General features: G+C 52.8%; 1 long non-coding RNA gene across 1 annotated transcript in view; it reads right to left on the bottom strand.

Annotated features, from left to right (window-relative positions):
- The window catches only part of LOC311196250, a 48,269-nt gene extending 28,445 nt beyond the window's left edge, over window positions 1-19,824 (bottom strand). The window contains exon 1 of the long non-coding RNA XR_014617570.1: window positions 19,811-19,824. This is a non-coding gene — a long non-coding RNA (uncharacterized lncRNA). The remainder of the gene's footprint in view (window positions 1-19,810) is intronic.
- Window positions 19,825-20,173: the final 349 nt, after the last annotated feature.

Genomic DNA, 20,173 nt, shown 5'->3' with positions numbered 1-20,173 from the left:
AGGGAATTGAAAGGAAAAAGGTAAACCTCATGGGCTGAGGGAAGGGCAGCCAAGGGGACAGGAAGGAGAACAGAAGGAAACCCAGCGTGAGTGACGCAGGGCGCAGCGATGCAGCCCGGGGAGGCAGCCGATGCGGGGCCAGCACACCCGCTGCTCCGGGCAGCACCCCGCGCCCGTCATCCCTCACAGGGCTGGGCAGCAACTGGTGCCAGGAGCTGTGGCACAGCTCACCCCACAGCAAACACTGAGGGGTAACGCTGACCTAGCTGACTGTGATACCCAGGAGACGGCTGGGAGCAGAGCAACAGCCTGTAGCAACCAGCCCACAGGGAAGCAGAGCTGTCCCCATGCAAATATTTGTTCCATCTTTTATAAGGGGAAAGGGGGGAAGAAGCTATTTTCTCACCCTTAAATTTGCCACTGAGCCAAGGCAGGCAAAAGAGGTGGGGAGAGCCTGGGGTCTCCCACCCACCCAGGAGAGCTCACTGGGGGTGTTTAAACATTCATCTCTGCATTCTAGGCACCAGAAACCATCGTCAGTCACACGGCAGCAGCTGCACTCCAAACTGCTCGTGGTGTCTCCTGTTCCTGTCCCTGGAACCCAAAGTTTCAGATTTCTGCTACTGCAGGCAACAGAGGGGCATGGAAAATTAAGGTACCTAAATAATTAACCCCACTCCTGAGACTTAGAGGCAATTTAATAAAGTGCTCTTGGGGACCCAGCTGACAGTGAGTAATACCTGTTGTCACCACGGCTACACCGGCTGCAGAAACAACTTCATGTGGGCATCACATGGTGCTGCTTAATTGTTGTGTTCCCAGGAGAGGGGACGTGGTCCCAAAACCCAGCCATAGGAAATCCTGGGACATGAGAGGAATAAACCAGAGCGACCAGCACGGTCCCTTCAGCCCACATGTGTCATTAACCCCCAGAACTTGTTGCTCTAAGCCCGTGCTGTGGCTGGCTTACCTGGAGCTGCTGCAGGGAAGAGGCACTTCTCCAGGAAAGACTAGCACCCTGGTACAGAGGCTGACTGTGGGCAGGGGTCTGCAGGCAGGGGGTCCCAGCACAGCTCCCGATGAGCCCAGGCATTGGGCGATGCTGTGTTAGAGCCAGCACAGAATCTGGCTCTGCAGTAACCACTCTGCCAGCGCTGGGGGAGGCATTTCACACAAGCCTTCCTTGTCCTGCAGATTTCATGTGTGTTTGATTAATTATGTATGGACTTTTGATTGCAAATACAGCATAGAAAGGAGTACACAAGCTGGGTGAATCAATTTGGCCTAAATAACACCCATCCACAACGCTGGGATTATTTTTCCTGCCTGCAAATTCGAGGCAGAGACAGACATCTCCTGTTTGTGTTTAGTTTGGAATTATTTTTCACACTGATGGCCTCTGCAGCGTGGGCTAGGTTAGGGACAGGGTTAATTTGGGAAGCCAGAAAGCTGAACACTGGGAAAACCCAGGGTGCCACCACAAGTCTGGAGCTCCAGCCCAGCTCCCAGCAGTTCCTCCTCACCCCAGCCCACACGCTGCCGTGGGATGGGCACTCAGGTCTCTATATCCCCCCTGTGCCTCCTCCTGACAGCCACTGCCAGGAGCCACACACCCCATACACCATGAGACAAGGAGGGGTGCTGGGGGTCTGCTGGGGACTGCAGCAGCAGGGACTGACAGAGCCCACCCTGCACACATGCCCTTCACTCGTGTGATGTATGTGTAGCTCTGGACACAAGCAGGGCAGCCAGGCCAGAGCTGGCACTGGGCTGGCTGGTACAGCATGACCAGCACCCTGCAGCTCGCTGTGGGGCTGACTCCCAACCCCCTGCCTGGCACACTGCAGCAGCAGGAGTCTTCATCCCCTCCCAGCAATGCTGGTGCCAACCAGGCCCTCGGACAGCTGGGAGCTGCTGTATGTCTGAATGGGGACAGTTACTTAATTCAGACATTCAGTGAGGCTGGGAGTGCCAGGAAGGGGCACAGGGGAGGGGAAAGAGGAATAAATCACTGAGCATGAGTTAACCACTGAGCTTTATCAGCAGCTCATTTAGGAGACGACTCCTGCTGCCTCAGACGCTGTGGGCAGACCCAAGAGGAGCCGCACACCAAATCATCCCTATCACTGTGCAGAACAGCTCAGGAGCTCAGTGCCCCTGTACCCATCTCACACAGCACCCCAGCCAGAGCCCCTCACAGGGGCTGGATCCTGGCCAGGAGGTTGCAGGTAGCGACAGGCTAGTTAATTAATTACCTCCGGATTAATTACCCACCTGCTCTGAGCAGTGATGGAATTCAACTCCATGTGCACAGCGGGCAGCAGAGCGAGCTGCCTCGCTGTTCCCTTTCACCTGCGACAGCTGAAGCTTTCTCCCCCACATAATCCATCCCCATTCCAGCATTAAGGCTCCTCCTGACCCAAACACACACCCTGAGAACAACACTAACCATGAGGAATACAGTACATAACCCATCTGGATTCCACTCACAGAGATGCCATCGGGCACAGGTGATATCCCCACCTTGTCTGTTACCCTAAAGGCATCAGGGATTAAGTAAGTTTTTAGCCCTCACATTTTCAGAGCTGTACCCCTGAAAATGAAATACCTGGGGGATTGCACTGCACCTTTGAGCAGTTACATCTCATAACACCACCACTCATCACTACTTCCACTCTTGAAAAATATGATGGGAAACAGGTTTCAAGGTTCCTACTGCTAATGGATTAAATTAAATTACCTTCTTGTGATTCAAAACCACTTAGGTTAATTTAACAATATATATTTTACCAAAAACTCACTTAACTACCCTGTAATTTCTTGCCATTTCCTTTTCCTTTATTGCTGATTAACAAGATACTTGGCAATAAATAGAAGCGCTTGCTCTGCTATAATTAGCCTGTCCCTCTGATTAGCTCACTCCTGCTCTGTGGCAGGGAATTTGGAAAGTCTAAATACTCTGGCCTGACATCATCAGGGAGAAGGAGACAGAGTGAGATGAAGTTTTCTGGGAAGGGAAGGTGTGTGTGTGACCCTGTAGGGATGCTGTGATGTAAATGGAACCCTGAGAAGTGCTGGTCTGGCACAGGAGTTGGGTCCAGCAACCAGAGATGGGACAGCTTATCCCACCAGAGCGGGTTACATCCAGGGGGCTGCCACAGACCAAGGCATTTTTGGGCTTCAGTTCCTTCTAATTTGTCAAGCTGATGGGAGACAGGGACTTAAAAACACACTGTGGGCTGTGGAAGGGTTCATGTGACCAACTGTCATCAGGGTAAAAGCATTATTCACAATTTTTTAGAGGGCTCTAAAGAATATCATCCTGCACTGTTAAAAGGCAGAGTCATTCAGATTAATATAAAGGGTGGTTGGACTATTCTGCCCTGAGAGATTAAATTACAAATCGAGGTAAAAAAGGTGGAAAGTCCTTAGGAAGGGATGAAAGAGCCCAGATGTGTTTGGAAAGCCACGCGTTGCCTCCACTGATCCCGGCCCTGAGGGAATCAGTGTAGGCTCTGACAGCCAGTGAGGCATGTTTTAAATCTACATTTAACAGGGCAAATGCTTTCAGTATTTCCTGACCCAGCTGTGAGGACACATGGATCTGCAAAACAGTAAACAGGGATCCTGAACTGAAAAAACAAGCCTTGTAAGCCCCCAAACCTACCCCCACCCCAACCATTCCCCACAGCCAGGCACAGAGCCCTTCTCAACGTGCCCTTCAGCCAACAGACCATCCAGGCAGAAATACAGCTTGTAGTTAGAGCATCCCAGCTGCACTTCACAGTGGGAGAACTGGGAAGGACACAGAGGGGCTGGATCACAGACCCGATCAGACAGCAAACAGCCCCAGATGTACAGAACTAAATAAAGCCCTGCCTGGGATCCCTGTGTCAACACATTAGATAACCGTGTTGGCGACTTGGCAAGCTTCTCTTGTTTGTGGTGGTAAATTAAGTTCACAGTCTTTGCAGTTGTGGGGGGATTTTTAATTGTTCTGAAGGTTTTTTTACAGGCATCTTCACTGAATGGAGATCTCATGGTATGTTGGGGAGCTCACTGCTGTGGGACTCAGTGGAAAGAGTTCTGTGCCCCTGGAAATGGTTCTCATGGGGGAAATCTGGAAATAAAGGGATATTTCTAAATAATGTCCTTCTTTGTGGGATACATGATGCAGCTCTCAGCCTCCATCACCTGCCCCCACAGCCCACAGGGGAATTTAACAACCAGGTTATTAGAAAACTGTTTCCTTTCAGAGCCTTTAAACTCTGATTTCTCTCAAATTTAAGCAAACCCAGTTTGTTCTCACAACTCCAGTGTGGAAGCCCTGTTCTCTTGCCAGTGAGATCAGCTGAGATGCACCAGCTTCAGTGCTGCTCCCACAGGACGAGGATCAGGCCCAAGGACTCGAGCCATCCTCCTGGGGAGTGCTGAAGATGCCTCAACTGGACTCTGCCCGACTGTCCCTGCACAGAGCTGCTGCCTTCAGCTCCTCATTCCCTCCTGGGTGCAACAATCACATGGAGCCGAATACAAGACAAACCCCCTTACCCTGAAGTCTTTAACTCTCAGCTCTTCCACGTGGTGCTGAGAACCAGCCCCTAAAAGCCACATTCCCCCCAACCCACCCAAGCAGCACTGCTGGAAACACACTCAAAGGTGCAGCAGGACCCTCTGCAGCAGGACTGGAAGGACAAGGGCAGCCAGATCAACCTTGAATTGTTGGTAACCTCAAGGCTATCAGGAGCCTGAGCACATGTGTTTTACCATATGACTGATGGTGAAGAGGCACAGTTCAAAGAGCAATCCCCACCTCTGAAGCACAGCAGCAGGTCGCTCTTTGTCGAGCAGTAATTCCCAATTACCCCAGAGTGACCTCACAGGATCCCTGATCACTCACCAGAAGCCCCAGCTCACCATAAACAGAGCCCTGTGACAAGGAACCTGTGACTGGCCATGGATGACTGATGGAGAGCTGCCAGTTATTCTTTACAACAGCTTTTACAATAGCTTGCAGAAGCATTTTGGGACCTCACTGTGACAGCACCTACATTCCCTGGGCCAGTTATTGGTACAGCTCAGGTAGCTCAATCTGCCTAATGATTTATGGCTACAGCACCTCGATGGGGTCGAGTCATGTGAATTATGTTCTCACACAGAACAAGAGGTTACTCCTCCTGGCAGGATCACCTTGCCCATCCTCCCCAAAAATGACTTCCCCAACATCCTCCTGCAAGCAGCAATTCTATCAGCAGGTCCTCTCAGACAACCACCACGAAATGAATTGCTCAGACAGGCAACAGCAGCCGCCTGCAAACACTTATCCCCTCCAAGACTCTCATCATAAAACTTTATGATACCTTTTTCCCCACGATAATCCAGTATAAACATAATTTAATGGTACTAGAAGGAAAACAACCACAGCAACAAAAACAACAGGCAATGACTGTAACATCTCTTATCTGCTCGTTTCTTCTCTCTCTCCACTCGTTCCCTCTCCCTTGTTTTAAATGTCTATTATTTGGGTCATGCTGGCACTGGATTACTACATGTTCTCAATTATACTGCTACACAGCCAGGAGGTGTTTTCTGGTTATATTTTAAGCCTTTGAGGTGAGGTTTTTTTTCACTTGGGAATTTGATTCAGCTTTGCTTTGGGTTACTTCTCTGCCTGCTACCCAGTTCTGAAAAGAACCATTATCCAAGGGAGATGTCAGGGACAATCACACAAACAACTCACCTGAGACCTGCCTGCTTTTCCCTAATCTGGATTCAACTTTGTTTGCCCAGCAAAAAACCAGCTCCTGTATTCAGGTTATTTACCCATGATATAAAGTACCAACCTGTGGCATCGACACCCTTCCCACTCCCTCATACCCAAGCCCGTCACAGCTCACTCCAGACTCAGGCTTTGCCCTCCTACCACAGCCTGCTCAGAATGAGACTCACACAGTTAGAAAAGACCTTTAAGATCATCAAGTCCAACCATTCCCATCCTGTGCTGGCCACATCCCTGAGCACCTCATCTCCCCTCTGTTCAACACCCCCAGGGCTGGGGACTCAGCCCCTCCCTGGGCAGCCTGTGCCACAGCCCCACAACTCTGCCAGGGAAGAACTTTGCCCTCCCAGCTGAGCTGACCCTGCCCTGGGGCAGCTTGAGCCCATTGCCCCTTGTCCCATCTCCTGGCCCCTGGCTGCAGAGACCATCGCCCACCTCTCTGCACCCTCCTGGCAGGGCAGGGGAGGTGGGGAGAAGGTCTCCCCTCAGCCTCCTCTTCTCCAGGCTCAACCCCCCCAGCTCCCTCAGCTGCTCCTCAGAGGATTTGCCCTCCAGCCCCTTCGCCAGCCTGGTTGCCCTTCTCTGGACTCACTCCAGGACCTCCATCTCCTTCTTCTGTCCTTCACTGTGCTCCTCCTCTGCTGCCTTCGGCCTCACAGTCGCCCAGCACCCCTGGGATCTCAGCATCAGGTTCCTCCCCCAGTGTAGGTGGAAACCCCTTGTCATGTCACAACAAAACCCAATACTAAGTTCTGTAATTAAACTTGCCAGCAGTACTTATTTGAATGACACAAGCTGTTCCGAGCCTCAGCTATGAATATGTAATATCAGCAGCTGCACAAATATGGAACAAAATAAGCAAATAATTCATAACCCAGCTAAACAAAGCCCTCACAGAGCTTGCTTGGTTTCAGAAATGCAAACACACAGAAATATTTTTAAGCAGAGGGGTTCTGCCAAGACTCTGTGAGAAAAGCTTGGCATGGCCAGCACACAGGCTGCTCCAGACTGAGAGAAGAGCAGTTACTTGGGGGATGAGGGAGTCCAGTGGAAACCTCATGCTGCTACCAGAGAAACAAGAGCTCTGCCCGTGCCCATGGGCAGGTGGGGACTGGCTGCAGCAGGATGCTGGTGGTGCCCAACACGTCAGCAGACAGATAGATGGGGCACAGAGCAAGGAGGTACAGCACCTTGCACCCAGCATCTGCACCCCAACAGCCCTCACTGATGACACAGATCCATCAGCCCTGGCTGTGGGACTGCAGAGAGATACCAGCAAGGAGTACAGACACATACAGGAACCAAGAAAGGGTTTTGGGGGTAAAAGCCTTTACCCAGTGGGGTGGTTTAGCCCCAAAAAGCAGCTGAGCACCACACACCACCCACTCACTGCCAGAGGAGAAACAGGACAGAGCCTCCTTGGGGTGGGATAAGGACAGTTCACCAACAAAAGCACCATGAAAGGGAACAACAGCAGCCAGTTACCCTCACACCCAGTGATAACACAGAGCACCTTACCGACCCCATGATCACAGAGTGCTGCACGACACAAGGACCAACCTGGCATCCCAGCCACACTCAGACTGCTCTGGAAACACCCAACCAGCACCCCTCCTCAGCAGCCCCTTTTATGGGGGAGTGAAGCCAGGTGGGGTGGGAACAGCCCGGGATGACTCAGTTCACCTGGGATGACTCAGCTCCCCTGGGATAACTCAGCTCCCCTGGGATAACTCAGCTCACCTGTGCTGGGTGCTGGGGAGGGGAGCTCTGACCTGGCCAGAGCCAGGAGACCCAGGTAAACCCTTCCTTGCTTGAAATGGAGGAAGAGGAGGATGGGGCTGGGCAGAGGCACCCATCACCCCCTCAGCACGTCTGTCACGGGGCGTTTGGCTCTCTTCCCCAGGCTGGGTGAGCAGGCACAGACCTGCAGCTGCAACAAGCATTTCCCCCACACACCAGGGCCTGGAGCCTCTCCTCTGCTTTTCTGTGAAACGCAACTAAACCAGGAAATCACTTTGTTTCTGTTATACCAACAGCCTGTGTCACACCCAGCAAAGTTCTGTGAGGGAGGATTTAGACAGCAACGGGGAGCTCTGCACAGACAAAAGGTGTCCTGATGGGGATGCTGCTTCAGCCCCACAGAGGACCCTCCCATCTCGGCCTGACACTGCATGCAATGGGGTGTCTGACCCTGCACAGAGGTCCTGAGGACCTGCAGAGCGCTGGGGAGGTGCAAATAACAGCAACCTTAACAGCACCTTGGCTCAAGCCACGCTCCTGATCAGGTCTGTGCTGCAAAAGAACCCAGCACATTGTCCTTCTGAAGTGCCACTTTGAATCCACGACCCCGTGTGCGTTGAATCACTTGGAGAGCATCACATTGTGTCACATCTCACGGCGTTCGGCTGCTGCTGAGCACAGCCAGACGCAGCGTCACTCGGAGCAGGCTGGGATCAGAGGCAGTGCAGAGGATTCTGCAGGTACTACTATTCCCAGGGGAGCTTGGAGGAGCCTTTCAGCAGGGCTGACACACAAACTGCCCGCTGCTCCCCTCCCCACCAACCTGACAGGCTCTAACGGATTCATCATGCTATGAAGAGTGAAACTGCCTCCTGAAGGGTGTGAGGTACAGGCACCGCTCCTCACAGGCTGCACCCTGAAGTTCAGGCAGGCAGATTGCGGGGTGCCAGGGCGCAGGGCTGCCTGCAGCTCCCCATCCCCGCTGCACGCAGGGCACGGTGTCACTGCCAGGTGAAGCCTGCCCTCTGTGCTGGGAAAATTGCCTCAGTTTCCAAGTCCCTGAGATGCTATTCATCACCTGAGATGAAATAAATCATACCCATCCCATTCACAGGCTCTCTCCTCACTGTCTGTGTGCAGAGCAGCACGGGACATTCCCGTTCGCCCTCACAGACCTAAGGGAGCAACCTTTGTCCCTGCAGAAATGGGGGTGAAACCCTGGGGACCAAGACTAAAGGGCAAAACCAGGTGCTGTCTTCACCTGTTCAGCACTGATTTAAAGACAAACAAGAGGAGCAGTGAGCATCGTTTTCCCCTGCAGACCAGCCAGCCTTCAGTCTTCCTTATGCAACCACCAAACCCACCATCAGGCTGTGATGGGTCCAGCCCACAGCAAGGAAACAAAGGACGTTTTTCATGTACCAGGAGGGGGGGGTGACAAATACATCGTTTCCCTCAAAACACTGCAAAGAAGGTGATTGTTTTATGGTCCGGTGTCTACCCAGCAAACCAAACCAAACTGGTCACATTATGTACCAGTTGTTGCTATGGAGTGCTGCTGATGTGACTAATTAGCCACTGGACCGGAAAGAGGAGTGAAAATGAATACCAATTTCTGGCCATTCCAGCATCTTGTATTAAAGCCCCACGGATGAAATACTAACCAGCCTTTGCAGAAGAGAACAGGACCCCTGTCTGCTTCCCTCTCCAGTTGCAGTCTAGTCCTGTAGTCTGCCTACAGGAGAGCAAGGAAGTCTTCAGTGAAACCTGCCTGACACATTCCATCCTCTGCATTTCATAATGATAACTTAATTAACTTGAAGGAAACCTCACCCTTGCTATGCTAATTGGGCTAATTTTGCACAATATGAGTTTTCTCCTCTGGCTGATGCACGAGCATACAGAGCCCCAGCCCACTGAATTCCTTCAGCATCCGCACGGCAGCTCTGGAATACAGGATCTGTAAATGTAAATTTAAAAGTAAACAACTGGTGGGTAATTGATTTCTGTAAACTACCAGCAGCTTTCTGCCTTTATGGACTCACTGAATCATTCGGCACCCGCTCAAAGTGCCGCTTGCTCAGATGTAACAGCTGCCAGAAGTTTTGTTAATATCCACAGACTTTTACTACAAGAATCATAGAATCACAGAATCCCAGACTGGTCTGGGTTGGAAGGGACCCCAAGGATCACAGAGCTCCAACCCCCTGCCACAGGCAGGGACACCAACCTCCAGACCTGGAGCTACACAAGGTTGCCCAGGGCCCCAGCCAACCTGGCCTTGAACACCCCCAGGGATGGGGCACCCACCCCCTCTCTGGGCAGCCTGTTCCAGCCCCTCACCACTCTCTCTGCAAAGAACTTCCCCCTAATATCTAATCTAACCCTCCCCTCCTTCAGCTTTAATCCATCCCCTTGTCCTGCCATTGTCTACCCTCTGAGCAAGCTGATTCCCCTCCTGTTCCTCTGCTCCCTTCAGGGACTGGAAGGCTGCAGTGAGGTCCCTCCACAGCCTTCTCCTCTCCAGGCTGAACCAGCCCAGCTCCCTCAGCCTCTCTCCGTAGGGGAGCTGCTCCAGCCCCCTGAGCATCTTCGTGGCTCCTCTGACCCCTCTCCAACAGAACAAGAGTCACAACACCGAGCCCACAACTTGACATGTGCCGGTGGGTCCCGGTGCTGTAGAACCCGTCCCCACACCAGCACCAGGTCCCCGCACAGCCGAGGGTGCGCTCGGTCCCAGGGTGTGTGAAATCAGTAGGACAGGTGTTGGGTGGCCTGGCCCAGACCCCACAGAGCACATCGCCAGCACTTACACATTTCCTACTCAGCCCTTACACATAAGCTACTCATTAGTGGCAGCTTGTTAAATGTTCCCTGTTATCTGTGCCCACAAACCACCGGGGAGGTTTGTGCCAGGAGCACACGAGCCATCAGCACCCCTCTTACCAGCGCTGGTTTCCTGACCCTCTGGCTCTCACAGTCTGACTCTGGGGCTGTGTCTGGGGCTGCAGAGAGAAGCAGGGATGAGAAACACCAAGGAGGAGGTGAGCCACCTGCTCGGACCCTCGGAGGGTGGCATTCATCCTGGATGGAGTCCGCAGGGCAGCTCCGGTCGGTTCCGTGGCCATCTGGAGAGCTGCAGCTTTGCAATTCAACCCGGTAAGAGAAGCAGCTGAAATGTGGCTGTTCAGCTTCCTAAAGCTCTGTGCATCCAGGCAGAGGACCAGCGGGCAGTGCTCACTGCGGGTACCGGCAGTGTGAGAGACGGGGGTCCCTGCCAACGGTCCCGTCCAACACACACTCTGTGGTGATGGGGTCCTGAAGCGCCCAGGCCTGGCTGCTGTTTGCAGGCTCCTGTGTAAGGCTCAGTCTTGGCAGTCATCATGTTTCCCTGTGAAAGCACTGGGAGCAGCCTGACAGGATGACCTGGGCTGCACTTCACCCGACACAGGGGATTTGGGTTCTGAGGTGTGAGGGGAGCACTGGGAAGGGCCCTGCCCCCGCCAAAAGGGAGAGCAGGGGGGTCCTGGCCCAGCAGGGTTAATACACATACCATTGTCCTGAATGGCATTTTCCTCATTAAAACCTCTCCCCAGGCCCCAGCCCTTCCCAGGCTGCACCACTGCCATTGCTCCTTGAAGGAGGAACACTTCACTTTCATATTCCGAGGGTATCAGCATCTGGCTGAGCAGCCACTCAAATCTGAGCGATGTCTGTGATTTGTCAATATCACTACAGCTACCTGCTGATGGGTGGGAATCTGATCCCCAGAACTCAGAGCCAGCAATAAAGTTCAGAACAAACAATGCAGATGAGGATGAATTAACTGTGGGACAGACTGGAAGAACCTCCAAATTATTCCTGTGTTGAGAATTCATGTAGATGTTGCTTGCGTGGTGTCCGTGGTGACTCATCAGATGACTGCTGTGTGTTTGGGGTTTTTTCTTGGGAAAACATTCCTGGTGTTTTAACTGGCAGGTGAAACCTGAATGTGACAAACCAGCAAGTCCAGGGAAAGCTCCACCAGATCCCGGTTCGTAACTCAAACTGGGCTCACTATTGTTAGGAATTCCCCCCTCTTTTCTGAAAATCAAAGGATTCTTTCACTTTCAGAGCTTTAAATCACTGCAAAGCCCAACAGGATTTGGTACTCATGAACGTGGCTTTTTTCTTTGGGCTATTATGCAAACAAGAGACTCCAGAACATCCATTTCCTGTATTTTTCATACAAAGATGATGGAGCACTGCTGAAGTCTTAATGTCTGATTTATCCTCTGATTTATTATGCATTTACCTCTAGCTCATAATGTCTGATTTATTCTCTAATTTGCTATTTTATCCCCCGATTTAGTCCTACATCATCCAATCTGGAATTAAAAAAAAATAAACTCTCTATATTGTGTGCAGCAGGTAAGCAATAAGCCATTAGCATTCCAACAACCAGCAGAAAGATAAAATATACCAGGGGAGTGGGAATTTATATGCTGAGCTCACTGCTCCATCAGGCATCCACGCCATGCCAAGGAGCCTGTCAGGGCCACATGAGCTGGTAGCTATAGAAACCATATGCTGAGCTGGAATCACATTCCCAGGGCCAGGGGAGGCCATGGTGCTGCCAGGAAAATACCAGTTCCCATCTTTACGAGGGAAAGCAAATGCTTTTCACCAGGGTTCGTGTTCTCTGCTAGGAGCAGCAGAGACCAGGGAGCCTCAGATGGGAGAACAGAGCTGGCTGAACAGCCAGTGTGTGAGAGTGAATCTGGGTTATCACAGCACCCCAGCCTGGTGTGGGTGGGAGGGACCTCAGCCCCCCACCTGCCATGGGCAGGGACACCCCCACCCAGCCCAGGTACCCCAAGCTCCATCCAACCCAGCCCTGGTTTGGTTCCGACCTCCCAGTGTAAGAGAACAAAGGCTTTGCTGGCTCTGCTGGCTCTCGGTCCTACCACGCCTGCTGTGGGGTTTGTGGGAGCACAGAGCTCCTGCCAGGGCACTGAGCTGGGATGCTGCCCCTGGGCATCGTGCTTGTCACAGCTCATGATACCTTTCAGCCCTGGAATCTCACTCCCACCACAGCTCAGTCACAGCACCACACACTCATCCTCTGCAGCTTCCCCTGGACTGCCCAGCTCAGCCAGCCCTCTGCTCCGATCCACTCGCTGTCTGCACGTAAACTGGGCTCAGATTCCAGGAATATTTATTGATTTTAAGGGGATCTATTACCCCTGCAGAGAAACGAAGCTGGCAGTTATCATCTGCAGCAATATTTGGAATCAGCTCTTACCGTGTTGCTTCCACTGCCTCCCACCTTCAATCAAAACTGATGGGAATCCGGGCTGCTCCTGCTCCTCTGCCTCTTTTCTTCCTTTGCAGTGCTGTGACATGACAGTGGAGCCTACCAAAGTCCCTGACGTGCAAACACCACAGCTGAGCTTTCCCAGTTTCCCCACAGTTTCCAGGCGCATAAGGAAGGGAATGGTGGGAAGAGCCCTGGGTCTGGCAGGGTGTGAGGCACCAGAAACAGCTCCCTCCTGCCCGGGGTATCTCCAGGCGACATACACAGCTCTGTCACCAGACTTGCCCTGGCCTTGGGTGGCATTTGCCTGGCAAAGGTGACAGCTGGATGTGCCCTTGCCTCACCCAGGACTTTTATTTTTACTTCCATTCCTTCCAATAAAGAAACGTTACAAAAACCCAGCCCGGGGCCGAACAGCTCCCTGCTGTGCTGCAGCCTGCTGTCACCTCAGCTCCTGCCCCTGCCCATCTCCGTGGAGCTCCGGGGTTTGAGGATCCCTTCAGATGGAGCTGCCACCACCGCAGCACAGGCAGGGCTGGGAGCAGTGGGACGGGCTCAGCCAGCAGCCAGTGCAGCAGCGTGGGCACCCTCAGCCCCGGCACCCCAACCACCCCACCGTCCTGCCCCTGCTGCCCTGGGCCTCCTTCCCCCCTGCCATCCCCTGCACTGAAGAATCGGTCCTGGCGGGCAGGGGGACACCGGCTGAGTGCAGCCCAGGGCTGCCCATCCCTCCTCTGCCTGCTCACGGTCCCATGTCCACCCAGGCCACAGGTGCTGCCAGGGGCCAGCTGCTGTGCCCAACAGAGAGATTCACTCTGCTTCACCAGCGTTTCCAGCAAAACCCAGCAGAGAATCCCACACCCAGCACCCTTTCAGGACTGGCTTCCCAGTAACTTCAGCCTGCAATTGCTGGCTGAAAGTCACAACGGGCAACGCATCGTCTGACAGGGGCTACCATGTGTAACAGGTCTGCTTACTTAGACATGCAAATCAGGCTGGCAGGAGAGCAGAGTGACCACTTTTATCTCAAGTACAGACTTTGGAGAGTGTCTGCGTGGGAAAACTGCAGAGAGACAGGCAATAATAATAATTATTATTAATAATAATAATAATAACAACAACAATAATAATAATGTCATTGTGCAAAGCCACATGGCCGCTGCAGAGCAGGGCTGTCTGCTGAGAAACTCTGGAAGGAATTAACAGCAACGTGCTTGTAGTTACAAAAAGTGCAAAGAACGCTTAGCAGAGACCATGGGGATGGTTTCATGAGGCAGACACACCATGTCTGCCCTGAGATTTCAATCTGTCCATAGAAATGTCACTCACTAGTGACACTCGGGGTTGCTTAGGGCTGTATCTGGCCCCGAGCAATCCAGCACCAGGCAGCGCCCTAAAATTCATACAGGCAGCCCGAGCTGTGCCACTCCTGTGACTTGTACAACCTCTCTGATGCTGCCTGGGGGTGGAGGCGTCTGCGCAGGGGAAGCAGCTGGTGGAGGCATCTGCTCACAAATTGAAGTGTCCAGCCACCGATGCCAGAATCCCAGTTGAGTCAATAGGCCAGATAAGATGCTAATTGCAATTACACTGGTCCCTGCGCCGAGCCGCTGACTCCTGGCCTGACTTCTCTGGACCTTAAACTGCGCAGCAGCTGGAGTGGGGATGCTGCTGCCCAGTGCTCCTCACGCAGCTCCTCAGGCATCCTCTGCGATGCTCCATCACAGAATAACGCAGGGTTATGAGCAGCGATCACCAGGCACTGCCAGGGAGGGTTGGGGAAGACCCATCCAACGTGCTGCGTGCCTGCTGAGCATCCGTCCCTGGCCGTATGCAGCCTGCCCAGGGCGCTAGGGCAAAGCGCCAGCCACGGGCACAATCACTGAGGGGTATCTTTCTCCAGATCCTGCCCAGAACTCAGCCAGCCCTTGCTGCTGGAAGATGGCTTTCCATCTCAGAGTTCCAGAGCTTCATCTGATCTGTCCCCACGTGAAGTCAGCATGGTGACAACTGTGCTTCTGAACATCCAAACCCAGCTCCTCCACCAGTACCCTGCACGGTCCAGGCCCACAGTGATGCAAGAGCAAAACTCCCATCGACTCCAGGGGCTTTGGACTGACCGACCAGCTCCTCCTCCTGTCCTGCTGACATCCAAAGAGCCAACTGGGCAGTGAAGTTTTAACTCCAGTAATTGAGAATATCCAGCCCAGCACCTTAAAGGCAGCACTTGGCTTGTTTAGCCAGAGGAAGGATGCTTTGAGGGAGTGTTTGCTCTGTGCAAACACGCCAGGGATGAGCCCTGGGACAGGAGAAGAATCCTGTTACAATATTGGCTAAGAATGGGTAAATAGAAATTGGCCTTCAGTAGGTTTGGGCTGGAGGCACTGAGATTTCCTACCAGCTTGGCCAGGGAAAGCTTTTGGGAGCAGAGATGGAAACATATGCTTGATCAGTTTATCGAGGTGATTAGACAGCCTGGCAGGGTTTGAGGCTGGGTTGGATGGGGCTTGCAGGGTGTGTCCCTGCCCATGGCAGGGGGACACTGGGGGGTCTGGAGGCTCTGCCCACCCACACCAGACTGGGATAACGTGCAATACAGAAAATAGAATCCAAACAGCCATTCTGGTCCCACACTTCTTCCTCTGGAGGTTCAGTTCTCCCTGCCCCAACACCCCTCGTACCGCGGCTGCATCCAGCCCTGGAGGGTGCAGAGCCAGCACACCACAGTGCCTGTCCCTCATACCTCCACCTCCTACAACATGCCTGCCAGGGAACAGTTCTAATGCAGAAAGGAAGGCAGGCAAGTGAGAAGGGAAAGTCTGGGAAGCGTTTCTGGCCATGCCTGATCACGTCTCCTCGCCGCCCCAGCCCGCTGCCCAGGCAGCCCCTCTGTTTGCTTGGCCACTGTCTCCCCTCCCAGGGGCATTTCAATATTGACATCTCCAGGTTTCAGCTGTTCTCCTCTCCCTTGATTCATGTGCAGCAGATGGTGTAAATGACACCCCTTTTATTTTCTGGATGAATTCATCTCACTGTGCCAAGACGCTCATTCCAGATGCTACTCGCTGCGCGTCGCGGTACCCGCGGTGCCGCCCGGCTCTGCCTGGAACTGCAGCACAAAGTCACAGGCAGGGTAAAGTTGTAAGGAGTTATTAGTTACAGAGGTTAACGTTAATTAGGAAGTGTTACTAACCAGCTTTGTTTTGATCCCTGGTTTTCACTTGGGGTGTGGTGGCGGTGGGCTCTCACCCCGCTGTGGCACTGCACACTGTACAGCTGGAGACCTTTCCAGAGCCAAGCGAGGTCTGTTCTGTGAAACAGACCGTTGTCACAAGCTTTCCAACGATGGGAAAACAGCCTCTCCCTGTCCAGGCTCCTCATCACCTAAACCATAAGAGATTTAAGAGCAGGAGCTGTCCCTGTGCCCCACCATATGCCCCACAAGCAGAGCGTGGCCAGGCTGGCTGCCCATGGGCACAGGATGACTTCCCTGGACTCTGATCCCATGTCCCCTCTGTGATTACCCTCCAGATGGAGCTTCCCTCTCAACAAGAGCTCTGTGCTGCCTTCTCATGCTCAATGCATCAGCCACTCCAGCCCCACAAGTCCTTTCCTGCCTTCTCCACACTGCTCCACACTTGACATCATCACAGGTCAGCCTGGGGTTTTCAGGAACATCTCGGATTTTCCAATCACTTTCTATAGGAATTCTGTCTCCAGAGCTCTTGGGATCCCTCCCTGCTCCATGTCATGGCCAAATTTCACCAGTTCTCCATCACACCCATGGCTGATTGAGGCAGAGCAGACTGGAGAGCAGGACAGGTCCCTCCGGGACTCCCAGGTCTGCAGGCCAGGGATGACAGCTGCCACTTAAACCAAGTATCCTGGGCAGCAACACGTCCCCCTTCCACCCAGACACGTCCCTCCAGCTTACCTGGAATTACAAAGCCACAGCACACCACGACTGCCCATTCCCCTTCACCCACAGGTCAGTAATTAGCCTGATCTGGCAAGCTCTGATAAATCCCTGAAGGGTGCTGTGTTTGGGTTTTAGTCCTCTCTTCCATTGTTATGGATTGATTCTTTTCTTTAATTAATTTCAGAGCCCTTCCAAGAACTCGTTAGGCTTTTTAGTCAATAATACACCAGACTGTATGTTTCCCTTTTATACTTAGAATCTGTATTTGCATTTTGATAGTTCAGAGACCTCCTCTGAGCTCCACAAGCTGGTAAAATTAATTGGTCCTTGTTCAGAAACAGTTTTGATTAATTCTTTCTAATTCTAAGGAGAATTTCCTCAGATCCCATGTCCTGACCTGTCTAGCAGATCCAAAGAAACTCTGTTTTGTCTGTTTGTTCTCTGTTCTGGTCCCTTACACTACACTCTGGTCAGAACTACCCGAATTTTGGGGGCACTACAGAGGCTTCTGTGAGCAGCCACTTCTCTGCCAGGCACTGGATCTGTATTTCCTCTCCTATCTTTCCTTCTAATGCATTTACAGCACTCCTCCCTCCCACGTTTTATCTCACTCACTAAATGAAACACATTTTTTGCCTGGGGCTTTTCTCTGCACCATTATGTGCCTGTGCCATGCCTTCACCTTCATTTCTTGTCAAGTGCCTCGGCTTTTGTACCACCTCTTCAGATTTCCAGGTCCTAAAGGAGCTCTGATTCCTCTTTCTACTGCATCCCTACCTCCCCTGCACAGGAGGATGCTTGGCTGCCCTGCAGTTCCCTCAGCCCTTTCTCAGCCCTTACACCCTCATCCCAGGGATCCCCCCTCCAGACCCCTGTGCCACCAAGCTCGGACCCTTTGATCCACCAGCCCTGTGATTAAACTCCCTGGGCAAGGGTGTCCCACAGCTTTTAGACTCAATCCCACGTGTGTGGAAAGGGCACAACTAGGATAAATGTGCAAGGGGGAACTCCAAAAGCCCAAGAGTGGCACAGTGTGTGTTTCCCATGAAGTCACTGACAGTCAGGTACTTAAACACCCTTTGCAGCCCCGAGAAACTCCTCTGGGTCTGATGCCAGGAAGTATTTCTGCTCCTTCCCCCTCTGCTTGTACACTGAGAACAACAACTGCAACCGACAGGGAGAACGTGAAGCTTTCAGGTACTAATTCTGAATTACAAGCAGCCAGTTTCTTTTCCAAGTCCCACAAATCCTCTGCCAAAGCAAAGTTAACCCCCCAAACACAGGGCTCCAACGATCTGCTGCTGTTCTCCCTCTCACACTCCTTGGCGTCTCCCTTCCTGCTACAGGCTGTCAAAGCCACAGGTGCTTCATCTTCTGAGGCAGAGAGCAATATCCTTGGGAGTGATGAAGCCAGGAGAGAAGACAGGGCACCTTGCAATTAGCGACGTTAATCGGCGTTTTGAAGGGGGTTTTGAAGGGATTTCAACTTAACGTTAGCGATGGTGTGCATCCCAGGGCTCAGGCTGAGCAGCACTGCTTCTGCTGAGGAACACAGCACAAAAATAACCCCCTCCAGCAGTGTAGCCCAGCACCCCCTCGAGCCCACACAGGCAGCTCTGAGCGGCTGTGCCAGCCCCTCCGAGTCCTCACGGCACCCACCGGTGAGAATGGCTGCCCTGACCCTCTGACACCGTGTGTCTGCAGTGGGGAGCTCCTGGGAACAGGCCTGGCACCAGCCCTGCACACCCACCTCCCAGGAAGGGCAGGCATCCGTCTTCTGCCTCCTCCCAGCACGGCCCTCCAGCTCATTTCTGATTTAATAAGCTGGCAATTAGACAGGGAGCCCAAGACAAATGGAGGCAGAGCCCAAAGATCGAAGGCAATCCTAGCCCCATCCATCACTCAGCACCTCATGTGCTGCCTCTGGCATGTGACCAGGGGGAAATTTGGATTTATGTTGTTGATTTTCAGTGGATTTCAACGGGGCAGCGTCCAGCCAGGAGCCTGAGGCCCTGCTTTACGATGGCAAGCTGGAGTTAGGGCTCCTTTCTGCACTGGGGCGAGGCTGGCTCCAGAAGCAGTCCCACTGGGGCAGGGAGGGTTCTTCCCAGGCACAGACCTACCTGGTGAGAGCAGCCAAGGGCTGTGGATGTCATGAGCAAACTGCCTCAGCCCCTTCCAGGCTCTTTGTGATGCTCAGAATCCCAGAATCACAGGGGTTGGAAGGGACCTCAGGAGATCATCAGGTCCAACCCCCTGCCCAAGCAGCTCCCTAGGACACGTTGCACAGATCGGTGTCCAGATGAGTCTGGAATATCTCCAGAGAAGGAGACTCCACAACATTTGCACATCAGAAGCACAGACAGCCTCTCAACAGAAATAAACCACACAAAGTGGGAAGGGTGTGTTAATCAGTTTTCAGACATGTGCACAAGAGAAGGGAAAGGGGAGGCATTAAGAGTCGTGGGGACGTCCACCCTGGTGACCACTGGGAAGGGAGCAGTGTAAAGGGTAATGTGTAACCAGGCACGACAGCTCAGGAGCAAATCTTGTTAAACAGATACTGCAGAACTGGCTTCTCCAGGAAGGAGGGAGCCCTAGCATCAGGGATATTCATGGGAAGCTTGGGCAGGGAATTATAAACTGGCATGCAGGGAGCAAGCTGTTCCAGCCACGTGCCCTGAGAGGAAACAGGGCGAGATGCTCAGTGAATGCTGTGCCACACACTGTCAGCACCGGGAGGGGTTGACCCTGAGGTCTGAAACAGTCCCCTCTGAGTGCTCATCCTTAAAACAATCACAAAGCACCCAGCAAGAAACGCTGGCCGTGCTTACAAGCTCAGGATTGCTCAGGGGTCAGAGAAGCAGGGGTGGAACGGACCCTCTGCATCTCTCACCCAGCTCAGGCTGGCAGCCCGACCCCCTCACAGCTGCAGCTGCAGCTCTCACCTCACTGCAGGCAGAGCCAAACATTGGAGAAGAGACCATCTATCTGCACTGGCCACTGCTGGGTGAGGTGCAGGGGGCTGATCCAACCACCGGTGGCCTGTTTTGAAGGAACAGTGCAAGGGACCTACCTGCCTCTCGGGAGTGTCAGAAGCTTCTGGTCGTCCCTGGCAGCAGGAGACCTAGAAGAGATGGACAGATTCAGCTGCAGAGAAGGTGCATGAACCAGGCTCCCCACACAGAACTCTGCTCTGTGGGTGCTCACTGCACTCAGCACAGTTCTTAAACTCATTTTATGCCCCCAGCTCAAGGGCTCCAGTGGCTGACAGGAACAGGGAGTGAATCACAGCCACAACAGTGGAGCAAGTGCTGCTCCTACAGCACCTCATTATCTCAAATGCTTTGTGAACAGATCTAACCTCATAAAGAAACCATTATCCTCCAGCTCCTCAGCACGTGGTATTTCCACATTAATTGCTGACTCCTCTGTATTT

Source organism: Gallinula chloropus (assembly GCF_964237585.1).
Source record: "Gallinula chloropus genome assembly, chromosome: 12".
Taxonomy (NCBI): Eukaryota; Metazoa; Chordata; class Aves; order Gruiformes; family Rallidae; genus Gallinula; species Gallinula chloropus.
The sequence above is the reverse complement of the archived record's forward strand: the minus strand, read 5'-3'. Positions and strand labels throughout refer to the sequence as shown.